A 15,212-nucleotide genomic window follows, 5' to 3' on the forward strand; every position below is an offset into this window, starting at 1 on the left:
ATGGGCCTTCAGAAGTTGGCAAATGGCCAGGTGAATAAGGGGTTTGTTGTAATGCTTTACCTCTGCATCAGCCTATCACCCTTCAGCAACTGTGCTTAATATCCAATAAAGCTCTGTCATAGCATTCTTGTATGCAATCACTAGCACCTTACATTGTGAATTGATATTACCGTGTTCTCCAGATCCACAACTTTTTGTTATGATGGAAGCATCCAAACATTTGAGTACAACTAAAACTCCGATCACACTATCACCTTGAAAAACGAATCGCATAAAATTCTAGTCCGTGTGTAAGGCCTGCATTGACAATGAATTGTGAACTGTAAAGCACATCTCCAAAGAGAACACTCCAGGACTTGCGTTATACCTCAGGCTTTTGTCGCCCAAACCGGGTCAGAGGAGATAAAGAAGCAGTTCTTTATCCTTTTTGTAGAACTGGCTGCTCCCTTTTCCCTAATAAAACAGTGTCCCAGATTACTGCTTACTTTTGCTTTGCCTTTACACCTTCAAAATGCACATTTTAATTCACATTGTTACAAAAAATAATTTCCAAATAGGTATGCTGGGAGACCTCTTCTATTCCTATGCCTGCTGTACGAAGTCCATGCACAATTTCAGTTGGTGTGCAAAAGCACTGAGTTGTTTGCAGCCTGGGCTTAATTCAACAATACGACTAATGTATTATTCTGTTGCACTTCAAAATGTAAATTCAAAGGAGATCGCAATACCTCCTTCTGCGTTAATTTTCATGAGGGTAGAGCATTTTACAACTCCTACGAATGGCAGAATGCATGGATTTAGACCTACGAAGACAGCAGACATCCATCCCTGCGTTCGCATTTCCTAGATGTGAACATTTATTTTATTTAAACAACCCTGTCTCTCAAAGGAACAGGGTTTTGTGGTTAGACTACCTGCTCCAGCCGAGCCAGCTGCTGCCACATTTAACAAGGTGGACCTTTTCCACTTTACAAGTCAGTTTCTACTCCATCTTTGGTGTTGGTAAATGATCAATGCATTGAAACTGCAAATGTGGTCACAAACATAAAACATTGCACTTGGACCTGAAAGTAAGAGGGGAGGTCGCCCCTTTCATGTCCCCTCCTATTGTGATTAGGAAGGAGTCACAAAGGGCAGCTCTAACTTCCAACGTATCTTAATTACACTGCAAAAAAAAATCTTTCAAAGCCTGCAAATAGCATGCTTTGCAACTGCAAAGCAGTATCATAGCTTCGCCCTTCAAACCACTTACATTATTAGGATAATTTGATTATTGGTCATAAAAAAATATGTTTTTGTCTTAGCGGACCCAATAACATAATTGCAGATTACAAAATATTGATAAAAAACCCACAATTGTCTTAGATATCCCACTGCCATCCTATACGTAAAACCTTATCTGCATCCATTAAAAAGTAAATGAGGATCACCCATGCGAGGAGGAAGCAATATGAATTTCCCACTAATCTAAAAATATCTGCAATGTCTGTTAAACAAGAGTGGGCCTTGCCCATATGCTTGCTGTAAACCATTAGTTACGTCAATCTTGCATGTGAGCGTACCTTTCTCTATTACAGTTTCACAACAGTGGCTGATGCATATTGGAGTAAAAGCTGAAATATTCCTTAAACTCCGAAGTCCTGCCAAGTATCACGCATCATGCGTTAGACTAACGCATTTCAGTGTGGCGCTCCGAATCACCGCACTGAACTGCATTGTCACGCATATGCATAGTGCTTCAGCAGCCTCACTGAAGCTCTGCCTAAACTATATCATGGAGTTACAGTGTGTCAGCGGACCGCCAGTGGCGGGCGCGCTGTTTCCATGCAGGCTTGAGTCTTGCAGTCAAGGCTGCTGGCAGGCGCACTGCACAGTGCAACAATGTTTCATTATGAATATTTCACGTTGCGCAATACTCACATCCTGACGTCACGGCAGTGCGCGGTGTAATTATACATCCATTAGTCTGGTGCGGTGGGGGGACGTCATATCCTGCTACCAAAGGTGGGGAAGTTTGCTTTTGGAGGAAGCAGCTCGGTCTGGCTCTTAACTCTGGTAAAACAACATGCCTGTCCACACTGTCAAAAGTAGCCTGGATGTTCATAAGCAGCAACATGAGTTTCTTTTGGATAGATTGTTCAGTTTACCCTTCGTTCCAATAGAAGGGTGAAACCAAATCTGATTAAGTGGGGAACCTGCTCCACAGGACCCCGTTTTCAAATATCTCAAAAGTAAAATGCAAGCCCTTCATTAACTACTCAGTGAAATCTAAAACGGAGAAGGACCACCTTCATTTAAAAATATTATTAAGCAGGGATCCACAACACAGCTTCAAAATGTTATCCTTTTTTTTTTTTAAAATATTTTTATTGAAGTATTTTGCATTTATATACAAAGCACGGCATCATTGATACAAACCAAAGATTAGAGGAGAAAAAGTATATACCAATAATTCATAAATCAAAATAAGAAACAATGACTGGATCATCAGCAGGTGAGGGTGAATTTCCAAAAATAAAGTAGAACACAAATTAGATCATAAAAAATACCATTAATAAATGCAACATGTATTTTCATATTGAACAACATCAATATTGTATTTGCACCAAGTTAATATTTCCTGTCTGTAGGCAATCCAGCATTTCTCATTATTATTCCTCCTTCCATCGAGTTATAGGATCCCATATTATATCCCCCAACTTCCTGCCCTTTTTTCCCTTCCTTGCATATATCACTTTCTCCATTTTATACATTATTAGTAACTTAGCCAGCCATTTATGGAAGGTAGGTGGTACAGGATCTATCCATGCAGAGGCTATACATAATCTCATGATAGACATAGCAACAAACAAAAATTCCCTCCCACGAAAAGAACGTATATCCTCAACATTTACTCCTAATAGGATAGTTCCTGGGGTTAGAACAATTTCGCTTTCTACAATTTTACTTATAAAACATTCGATTTCCTTTTTAAATAAATCTAAACGAGGACATAAAGCAAATACATGTTCCAAGTCAGCATCCGAGCTTCCACACCTATAGCATGTAATACCCACTAACCCTCCCCATTGAGCTATTTTAGCCGGTGTATAATACAGGTGGTAAAGTGTTTTATAGTGTTGAGCCTGTAATGGTGCAGCACATAGTAATGATTTCCCCATTTCTAGAGAGATACCAAAGCTTTCAAAACTAATTGTAAGATTATCCCTCCATTTTTCACTCCACTTTTGATGATCATCTTGTTTTACTTTCATCAATTCAGCATACAATCTTTTAATTGTGCAATCCTCTCCTTTCTGAATAATTTCCATTATAGCATTACGCCTGAATCCCAGAACACCACCTTTCTTTGCCAGGAGGAAACTCCTAATCTGCAGAAATTTAAAAAATTGCCTTGCTTCTAGGTTATATCTATCTTGCAGATCTTTGAATTGTAGAAAACAATGTTCCCCCCTAATATCTCCAATGTTTCTGATTCCCGTTTTCCCACTCTACCATTATAGGTCCCGAAAAAATATCTTGTGGGAGAGTTGGATTATGTAGTAATCTCGTATAAGAATTAAATTTTCCCAAGCCAATTTTTTTAGCAAAACTTTTCCAAATTTCGAATGCTGCTATTATTATCTTGAACTTTGTCCTCTTGTAATAACTAGCCTCTGTGAATTTCAGGAGAACATCCTTTGCTTCCGTTCCCAAAGTTAGGCCATAGATTGCTAATGATCCATATTTACTCCACTCCTCTCCTACACTGCCCTGTTCACCTCCCATTAAACCAGCCATATTCTGTAAAGCCGCCGCCCAGTAATAGGATTTTAAATCTGGGACTCCCCAACCTCCCCTTTCTCTTGGCAATGTCATGTATCTAAGAGCCCTTCTCGTTTTCCCTTTTGCCCAAAGAAATCTATTTAGCATACTCTCTAATTTTTTAAATATTTTATTATCGAAGAAAAGCGGTATTGCCCTAAATAGATATAGAAATTTTGGAAGGATAATCATTTTTACTATATTAGATCTTCCCACTATTGAGAGGTGTAAATTATCCCATCTATCCAGGTCTTTCTCCACCTTCTTAATTAAAGGGGAAATGTTCCTTTCCACCAAGTTATCCAAGTCTGCCATTATGGTAACCCCTAGATATGTACCTTCTTGGATTACTCGGTTGTCTGAGCATGTAGTATACGAGTTTTTAATTATCTGTGTTTTTGTTGTATTTAATTTGTATCCCGAGATTCTTCCAAATTTCATCGCCTCAAGCTCAAGGTGTTCTATAGCTTCAGATGGGTTTGGAGAGATAACAGCGATGTCATCTGCGTAGGCTAAGATTTTACATTGCCCGATAAGCGTTATAACTGGTGTTATCATCGCTGATGCCTCTATTTTACGTATAAGCGGGTCCATATATATAGCGAACAATAAGGGTGAGCAAGGGCACCCTTGTCTGGTACCTCTTTTTATATGGAATTTTCCTGTGTTTCCACTGTTCACTCTTAGTGTCGCTACTGGTTCTAAGTAAAGAGTTTGTATGGCTTTAATAAAACCTTGTTTGATTCCTGTTCTAGCTAGTGCGTACCAAAGGTAGCTCCAGGAGACCCGATCGAATGCCTTTTCTGCATCGAGTAACATCACTGCGATCGGGTCCCCTGTGACTGCCGAAACGTCAAATAGAGTTATTGCCTTCCGTATATGGTGGGTGGTTCCTCTCCCTGGTATAAAACCGTGTTGACAGCTGCTAAGGATTTTATCTATAATTCTTGCCAGCCTTGATGCTAAGGCTTTAGAGAAGACTTTTGCGTCTGCATTAAGTAGGGTTATAGGCCTGTACGAGCCTGGTTCCTCCGGCTTTTTACCCTTTTTTAATATTACGACCACTTCTGCGCCCCCCCATGATTTAGGCGATGTTATGCCCAGTTGTGCACCTTGCATCACCTTCACCATTTCTTCTCTCAAGGAATCCCAAAATACTTTATAGAATTCAATGGGAATTTGATCAGGGCCTGCTGCTGTTGTCCTGACGTAACCAGGAGGTTAAAGGGAGGAGGTGGAGTGAGGGCAGAAATGCTGACCACTACCGGGCTACAGTTTCCTAATGATAGTTACAATTCTCTTTAAAAGAGCTGTAAGCATTTGTTTCAGCATTTACTGTTTTAAAAAATTCAACAACTCTCTGCGATGCTTTATACGCAACCAAAGAGGCACCCACAACCTGGTCAAGTTATCGTAAAACTCTTTTGAATAGGGCTTTTAGATCTCTGGTCAAAATATGAATTTCTGCAGCAGAAGCTGAAAGCAACTCGTGGATATTAGCATGTTTGCTGTCACGAAGAGCCACTTCGACTGACCACTGGCTATCACATCTTTGAAGTCTCATATGCTCTCAGTGGCCCACTGGGATATCTTGGCCTATGCACTTGATTCCCCAGAGAAATGACTTGGAAATCATCCCAAAGCCCCGGTATTCTAGACATAGTATCAAAAAAGGAACACTGACTTAAGAGAGACCTTATATGAAGACATTTGAGAAAAACGCAGGAACATATTCTGTCAGTGCATATTTAAATTTACTATTTCACAATGAAACTGAAAGGTAGTCAAGTAGATAACTACATGTAAACACATTTTAAATAAATGTTCACTCAAGCAATTGGCCACTTTGCTGCACTGCTACAATACAATAGCCATCAAGCAATCCACTCACACCAAGTTACATTGCAAACCACCATGTCTTTGGTACCAAAAATCAAACATACGTAGTACCAAACCTCTCGATAGAAGACAAAAAAATGCGCGGCCAGACACAAATAATCTATTTATTTATTTTAAGTTTTATGCTTTTGTTTCTTTGTTTACTAGAAGTTATTTACTGCTCAGTTTTCAACTCCTACTCGATTCACTGTATTGCTGGATGTACAATTTCACAAATAAAATCTCAACGATCACCTCACAAACACTGTGATTGGATCTTCAAATCTAAAAATTATTCCAAACACATATCGGGCTGATTTCAGTTCCCTTTTTATAAAACAGACAATAACTGCAGGCTCGGATAACAACACTTGTAGTCACAAGGGAAATGTCTTCCTGCCACAACATTAGGATTGTCAAGAGTTAATTTGTGTCTGGCCTCCCTCAATTTCAAGCTAACATAGAAGAACCACCGAAGTCCATAAACTTGTTAGGTGTTTGTAAAGACTCTGTCCGTTTCTCCCCTGCATTTCAATTCAAATTCCTTCCTACTGTGTAGCAGCAGGTTTTTATGAAACATGTTTCTACTTATCACGTTGTTATTAACACAGAGGTTTAGAGTAAGACTATATATGTCACAACCTAATTAAATGTATTTATTTACATACACACTCAACTTTTGAAAAGTTTGTATAGCAATGAAGATAAGGATCGGATACATAATCCAATGTTCAGTGATGTGACTATATAACCGCTTCAGGGTAAACGCCAGCATATAAACCACACAAGATTATTCACTGTCTCCGTACTGAAAAGGATGCACACTCAACACATCATTTAAAGTGAGAAAAACATTTCCTGTTATTTAGGTACCAATGTATTCCTTTTAAGCTCCATCAATAGATGAAGTGGCTGTTCTTCTGGTTTTTCAGCAGGTCATTAGAAATCACTCTACTGCCTCTCAAACACGTCCTGGTGCACACCAGTCTGATGTTAAACAGCCATTAAGGCATCTGAGGTATAGGTAACCACCAAATAAGCTATAGATTCAGTTCAGTCATTCTGCATTGTTTTCAACACTATATAAGAATCAGAACATTACTGTGTTATTTACAGTCTGCACATTTTCTAGATTGATTATATCGAGCTATCTCAAACCTCGAGAAACCCCACTGGCTTCCTAGTCACTCATACAATACTTTCAAACTGTTTATGACACAGTATTTGATAGGGTGATGCCCTTCTTTTTCGGAGAAAAAAAACCTGCCCGCTCCACCCCTGGACTCTAAACTCCACAACGCTAGGCCTTGTGGTATCTCGAAAATGCTGACTGAATTTGATGTTTTCAATCTTTATAAATGGCACCGGTTATTTTTCAAATACTTTTCAGTCAGTAAACTCGGAACAGAATTAAAAAAAGGAAAAGGTAAATGTAAAAGGATATGCTTGCCAAGGCCTAATTTACACAGGAATCAACAGTTAGGTCTTATAGTCTTCTGCAACAGCAGAAGGAGCAGATTTATGGCACTACGGGAGACTGAGGGAACAGCTGAGTGAGGTCAGTAGACGGCCCTCCGCCAGCACGATAAAAGCTTTTTTGTGCCAAAGATTATTCTTTCATGTAATACACGGAATGCAGGAAATAAAGCAGAAACAACCCTTAACTTCTGCTCTTCAGTTATACCACAGGAAAAATAACCCATTTGCTGTACTTTGGGGGTGGGCAACACACTCTTGCATGAGCACACAAACTGCAACACATACTCACCCATGACGACAAATGTATGGTAAAAGAATGCACGCTGTGCAGGTGATTTGAGACAAGTACCTCTACTCTTCCGAGTTGCATGTTTTCATCTATATTAGGGTGGCCGGAACAGATTATACAGGGGTACCTATTTGTTGATGAGCATGAGGAAAATTGTACACATGGATACTCACAGTGAGAGTTGGTCTGCAGTGGTTCACGAAGACACTTGTACCCACAGATTTTGTGATCATTACCAAGATGCCATTTTTGTCTCCTATTCCCACTGGAAGAAAGAGGCATAATAATTTTCTGAGCGCAACCAATATATCTGCACTATAAGAAGGGCACAAAAGCACTGAGTGACCGACACTGTTCTCCATAGAATAGTGGAACACAACATTTGAAGGTTCACCAGTTGGATTATAGATCCTGAAGAAGTTTGGCAAATTGAGCTCTGAATGAAGCATCTTACCAATGTAGATGCAGGGACAAATAGAATGCACCAAGGGCATTCAGCTGTTTTTTTTAACTTTGCGAGGTGGCTCAACCAATAACACTGTTGTTAGCATTACATTCTAGCCTATTTTAATCCTTTTTTAGGTCGAGCGACCTATCTCAATGCGCATGCGCATTGAGCGGGAGCTCGATATATAGCAGCTTAAACAGAGCTTACCGAGATCAGGCGATTCCCAGGCGATTCTTGCAGTGCATGTGAAAGCGCGTGCACAATGCCACCAGCCGCTTGCCTGCATTACCACATCAAAGGCGGCCGCGTCTGAGGCCCCTGCTGCTTCACACCCTCATGCCGCTCTCCCCGCTCCGCCCCCTCCCCTGCCCGCCGTGTCGCATTTGCAGAAGCACTATTTTTTGGGCAATGTGTTTTCTTTTTCACCAGCTTTCTTATTTGTCTTTTCATGCTCTTTATTTAGTTGGCCGTGCTTTCAGTTTCACGGCCGGCCGGCCATGTAAAGTGCACTTTTTATTTACGATGCCCACCATACAGCCTTCTTGAGCTGTTCTTTTGATGGATGAATGTGGTTGCTTTGATTTCAATTTTTAGTCACTGAACGTGCGCTGCAATGGATTTCTTTAGCTTAAAAGAATTGTTAAGTAAGTTATTGGTCTTTGTCAGTAATGCTCCGTTTCTTTTTGCACAATATATGCAGTTTGCAGAAGCACTATTTTTTGGGCAATGTGTTTTCTTTTTCACCAGCTTTCTTATTTGTCTTTTCATGCTCTTTATTTAGTTGTGTTGGTGACTTTTTATTAATCGGCTGTAGAATGTGCTGTATTCACACAGCTAAGTGGATAGTCTTATTTATTTCTAAATGATCATGGCTGGTTAAGGTTGCGAGTCAGCGCAAAATAAATCATTTTATATTGTATAATCCGCACTTGATGCATGCGGGTTCAATGTAATCCAACACCACATCCACCACCACATCCACCACCATATCCACCACCACATCCACCAACACACCCACCACCACCACATCCACCACACCCACCACCACCACATCCACCACACCCACCACTACATCCACCACCACCACCACCACATCCACCACACCCACCACACCCACCACATCCACACCTACCACCACATCCACACCTACCACCACATCCACACCTACCACCACATCCACCGCCACATCCACCACCACATCCAACACATCCACCACCGCATCCACCATCACCACATGCACCACCACCACATCCACCATCAACTCCAAATCCACCTCCACATGCACCACCACATCCACCACATCCACCGCCACATCCACCGCCACATCCACCAACACACCCACCACCACATCCACCACACCCACCACCACTACATCCACCACAACCCCATCCACCACCACCACCCCATCCACCACCACCACCACCGCATCCACCACCACATCCACCACCACCACATCCACCACCACCACATCCTCCACCACCACATCCTCCACCACCACATCCTCCACCACCACATCCTCCACCACCACATCCTCCACCACCACATCCTCCACCACCACATCCACCGCCACATCCACCGCCACATCCACCGCCACATCCACCGCCACATCCACCACACCCACCACCTCCACCACCACCACTACATCCACCACACCCACCACCACTACCCCATCCACCACCACCACTGCATCCACCACCACCACCACCGCATCCACCACCACCACCACCGCATCCACCACCACATCCACCATCACCACCACATCCACCACCACATCCACCATCACCACCACATCCACCACCACATCCACCATCACCACCACATCCACCACCACATCCACCATCACCTCCACATCCACCATGACATCCACCGCCACATCCACCACCACATCCACATCCACTGCATCCACCACATCCACCACCACCACATCCACCACATCCACATCCACCGCATCCAACACCACACCCACCACCACCACATCCAACACCACCGCATCCACCAACACCACATCCACCACCACCACCACATCCACCACCGCATCCACCACCACCACATACACCACCACTTCTACCACCACATCCACCACCACTTTCACCACACCCACCACCACACCCACCACCACACCCACCACCACACCCACCACCACCACCACACCACCCACCACCACCACCACATCCACCACCCCATCCACCACCACCACCCCATCCACCACCACCACCACTGCATCCACCACCACCAACACCCCATCCACCACCACCACCACTGCATCCACCACCACTGCATCCACCACCACCACATCCACTGCATCCACCACCACTACTACCACATCCACCACCACATCCACCACCACATCCACCACCACATCCACCACCACATCCACCACCACATCCACCACCACATCCACCATCACCTCCACCATCACCATGACATCCACTGCTACATCCACCACCACATCCACCACCACTTTCACCACATCTACCACCACATCTAACACGTCCACCACCACTTCCACCACCACCACATCCACCACCGCATCCACCACCACCACATCCACCGCATCCAACACCACATCCACCACCACCACCACATCCACCACCACCACATCCACCACCACACCCACCAACACCACACCCACCACCACACCCACCACCACTACCCCATCCACCACCACCCCATCCACCACCACCCCATCCACCACCACCACTGCATCCACCACCACCACCACCGCATCCACCACCACCACATCCACCGCATCCACCACCACCACATCCACATCCACCGCATCCACCACATCCACCACCACTTTCACCACATCCACCAACACCACCACCACATCCACCACCACCACCACATCCACCACCACCACCACATCCACCACCGCAACCACCACCACATCCACACCTACCACCACATCCACCACCACATCCACCACCACATCCACCACCACATCCACCACCAACACCACTTCCACCACCACCACTTCCACCACCACCACCGCATCCACCACCACATCCACCACCACCACATCCACCACCACCACATCCACCACCACCACATCCACCACCACCACATCCACCACCACCACATCCACCACCACCACATCCACCACCAACACCACATCCACCAACACCACATCCACCAACACCACATCCACCAACACCACATCCACCAACACCACATCCACCAACACCACATCCACCAACACCACATCCACCAACACCACATCCACCAACACCACATCCGCCAACACCACATCCACCAACACCACATCCACCAACACCACATCCACCAACACCACATCCACCAACACCACCACATCCACCACCACCACCACATCTACCACCACCACCACATCTACCACCGCATCCACTACCACCACATACACCACCACCACCGCATCCACCAACACCACATCCACCACCACCACCCCATCCACCACCACCACTGCATCCACCACCAACAGCCCATCCACCGCATCCACCACCACCACCGGATCCACCACCACCACCACCACATCCACTGCATCCACCACCACCACATCCACCACCACATCCACCACCACATCCACCACCACATCCACCATCACCTCCACCATCACCTCCACCATCACCTCCACATCCTCCACCACATCCTCCACCACATCCACCACCACCACATCCACCACCACCACCACATCCACCACCACATCCACCACATCCACCACCACCACATCCACCACCACATCTAACACGTCCACCACCACTTCCACCACCAATACATCCACCACCAGATCCACCACCAACACCACATTCACCACCGCATCCACCACCACCACATCCACCAACACTTTAACAACACCCACCACCACTACATCCACCACCCCATCCACCACCACCACCCCATCCACCACCACTGCATCCACCACCGCATCCACCACCACCACATCCACCACCGCATCCACCACCACCACCGCATCCACCAACACCACCGCATCCACCAACACCACCGCATCCACCAACACCACCGCATCCACCACATACACCACCACACCCACCACCACATCCAACACATCCACCACCACCACATCCACCACCACCACATCCACCACCACCGCATCCACCACCACCGCATCCACCACCACCGCATCCACCACCACCGCATCCACCAACACCCCATCCACCAACACCGCATCCACCAACACCGCATCCACCACCACCACATCCACCACCACCACATCCCCCAGATCCACCACCACCACATCTATATGTGTGTGTGTGTGTGTGTGTGTGTGTGTGTGGCTGTGTGTGTGTGAGGGGCAAATGCAATGTTCTTGGATTTGTCACAATAAAATACACTGAACATAATCTTCACAAAAGTTATTTACAAACGTTTAAGGTATTGCCATTATAAATTACAATAACTTTTATTTAAGTATTAATTATTTACAAAATTAAAAGCCATTGTTATTTGTAATATCAATACATCTAAGTCACGTAAATACAACACACATTGCATTACAAATGCTATAGGTGTCACATTTGCGAAAGTTGAAACTATTGACATTGTAACTGACAAAGCTATTAATTTTGCTATTTTCAAAACCAACACAAATAAAAAAAAGTGTCATTTACAATACCAATCGCTCAAACTTTCCTAATGTGAGACCTATTGCATTTTCAATGCTTGTTATAATATTGCTGCAAATGAGACGGTCACTACAGGTCACTGGACTTGATTCAGTGCTCCCTTCTTGAGTGGGTTTGAGCCCACACTGGGTGTGGACCAGATGATGAAGCATGCTACTTGATTAGGTTGAGGGTCCATATATAAAAAGGAAAAAACTTTTTTCATCCCTACCTAAGGGGTCAGTAATAGGTATTTAATGAGTTTTGTTAGGGTCAGACCTCTCTGTTGGTATGATTATCACTAAGCCAAGGTTCGGTTAGCCCATAGGAGGTTTCTCCCTCCCTCCTGGAGGACATTGTTTAGAACAGTGGGCAGATGTGGGAGAGTTTTGAAATGTAACCATCAGAGTAGGAAATATATATTCATGAAAAGGTGGGGGGAGTGACCGTTTGCCTCCACCCTGTACCCAGAAGAAATAAAGAAATACCCTTATCCTGCAATGTCCCGAAAGATCACCAAATTGGCTCCATTAAAGAGTCCCTCAATTGACACATTCAAATTGTTTTGAAATGGCTAAAAACTTAGGCCAGACATTTTCGGAGGAAGACGTGATCCTCATTTTTTCTGGGTCGCCTCTTCTTAAGGACACCACCATACGAGAGGCATTTGAGAAGGCTGTAGATTGGGATGCTTAGAGTGACCTTAAACGTGATCAGATTAAAATCCTTTTACATGATACAATCATGACAGAATACTTAAAGGCCAATTCAGCACAGTGGTCTTACTGTAAATAGTGAACCCAGAATATTTTTAAATGTCCAGTCTTCAGTATGGAACGGTCATAAATAACGTGGTCATGTACACGCAACCGGCTTATCCCAATTTTAAAAACCACCAAAAGATCATCAGACGCTCTTCAAGTAAAAATTCAGATGAGAAAGAACAACCTTAAGTTGTGTACAAACTACAGTTTAAAAAAATGCTTGATAAAATCCATAGGGGAATGATGGTTATAAGGAATAACTCGCCCAAAAGGTAGTACAGAAACTTTGGAAAGATTTTAAAAGTTTGCCCACGAAAGAGTCTATCCTTCCTCAGGAGAGGATTATGGGAGCAGAACGTCGAGCCGGGGAGATGATATATCCCCAGTTGATATCAGGTCCTGTGAGCGAGGTGGTTCACGTAGTGGGGAAGATTAGAAAAACAGAGTAGGAAGAAAACAGAGAGGCTATCTGGGCGACCCCATCAATTCATTTCACTGGGTTTCTAATCTTTCTTTCAAGGCCCCCTTCACTTTCCTCATCCCCACTCCTATTTCCGGTGGCAAAAGGCGTACCCTGATGTGAAGAAGCAGCCCTGACCTCCCCGGGACGCCGTCAGAGTGTGGGCTCCCTGACCTCCGAGACCGGTCATGCAGCGTCCCTATCAACCAGGACTCCTCCTCTCTCTTTTACCCTACAGGAACCGGCAGCAACAGCAGAGCGCGAAAGACCGGAAGCAAACTCCCCTGACCCCGGAAGTGAGGCGACATTCGAAGGACCGGAAATGACCGCCATTGACCCCGGAAGTGCTTACCCAGATACCTGCCCGGAACACATAAAAGCCGGCGGCACGGAAGGAGAGGCGTTCCAAGCAGCGGACTCGTGGCAGGAGGCAGCAGCAAGCGAAGAACCAGTACCAGTGAGCGGAGCGGAAGAGCCGGGACGAGGACGAGGACGTCTGGTCCGAAGATTGGTGGCGACCTCAGGAGGTGGCTGGAGAGTGGCCTCAACTCGCAGGAGAGTTGCGGCGGGGCACGTGAGTACACTTTAACCTTTCTCCATGTTTCCCTTGTAGTTAGTTGTAATATAGTGTATATAGGACCGCACGATCACTGAATCACTGTATAGGCATATGACATTAAAAGCTGGAATTATTTTCACTGGAAACAAAAGCCATTGATGTAAATCAACTTTGCTGCATGCACCCAGATGTGTGCTGTCTACCATGCTCAAACACCAATTTGCCAATTTGATGAAACAAAGAGGTATGGTGTCAATTGGTGTTCTTGTATATGATCATTGTTTTTGGTTTTGGTTGTTCCTGTACATGATTGTTGAGTTTTGCTCCCCTTGAGTCATTGTGCTCCATCGTCTAGCACATACTTTGTTCACCCAGGTGTATGTTAGATTCCCCATGTTAGACTAATGTTCTGATTTGTTACCTTTGCCTCAAATTGTAAAGCGCTCTGATATCCTTCGGGATCAAGTTTGCGCTATATAAAACTTTATAAATAAAATATATATATATAATCCTATCACTGGCACTGTATAAAAGACCTGAGCACCATTCCCCCACACGCAACACCCTCTTCCCGTTCCATCTCTTGCCTTCCCTTTCCCAACCTACCCTACCGTCCCTTCCTCACGTTCATTTTCAACTCCCTCACTCCCCGGTGTAGGTGGCAGTACTCCAAAGTCCTTTTCGCCCAGGACTAATCGCCTTGTACTTTTCTCTCCCCTGTATACCTCCGAGGAACACCGGAGCCTCTCCCTGGACAAGACGACCTCGGCCCATCAGCAGATCTCATCCAGACGACCCCACATCGCCAGACCCTCATCCAGACGACCCCAGCCCTGCATATCCACCCGGGACTCACCACACAGCACTTGTTCTTCAAGGACAATATTTCTGTACTCTTAATAAAACCTTGCTGATCATAGCGCACTTCAT

General features: G+C 44.9%; 1 protein-coding gene across 2 annotated transcripts in view; it reads right to left on the reverse strand.

Annotated features, from left to right (window-relative positions):
• LOC147691858 (integral membrane protein GPR137-like) overlaps window positions 1-15,212 on the reverse strand; it is a 99,087-nt gene that overhangs the window by 67,056 nt on the left and 16,819 nt on the right. The window contains exon 1 of one of the 2 annotated variants that reach the window (XM_086938134.1): window positions 6,556-6,669. The exons of the other annotated variant lie outside the window; for it this stretch is intronic. The gene's annotated coding sequence lies outside the window, so the exon portion shown is untranslated. Of the gene's footprint in view, window positions 1-6,555; window positions 6,670-15,212 lie in introns of those variants that run through there. 2 annotated transcript variants of the gene reach the window in all.

The sequence above is a fragment of the Lissotriton vulgaris genome, chromosome 9 (assembly GCF_964263255.1).
Source record: "Lissotriton vulgaris chromosome 9, aLisVul1.2, whole genome shotgun sequence".
Lineage (NCBI taxonomy): Eukaryota > Metazoa > Chordata > Amphibia > Caudata > Salamandridae > Lissotriton > Lissotriton vulgaris.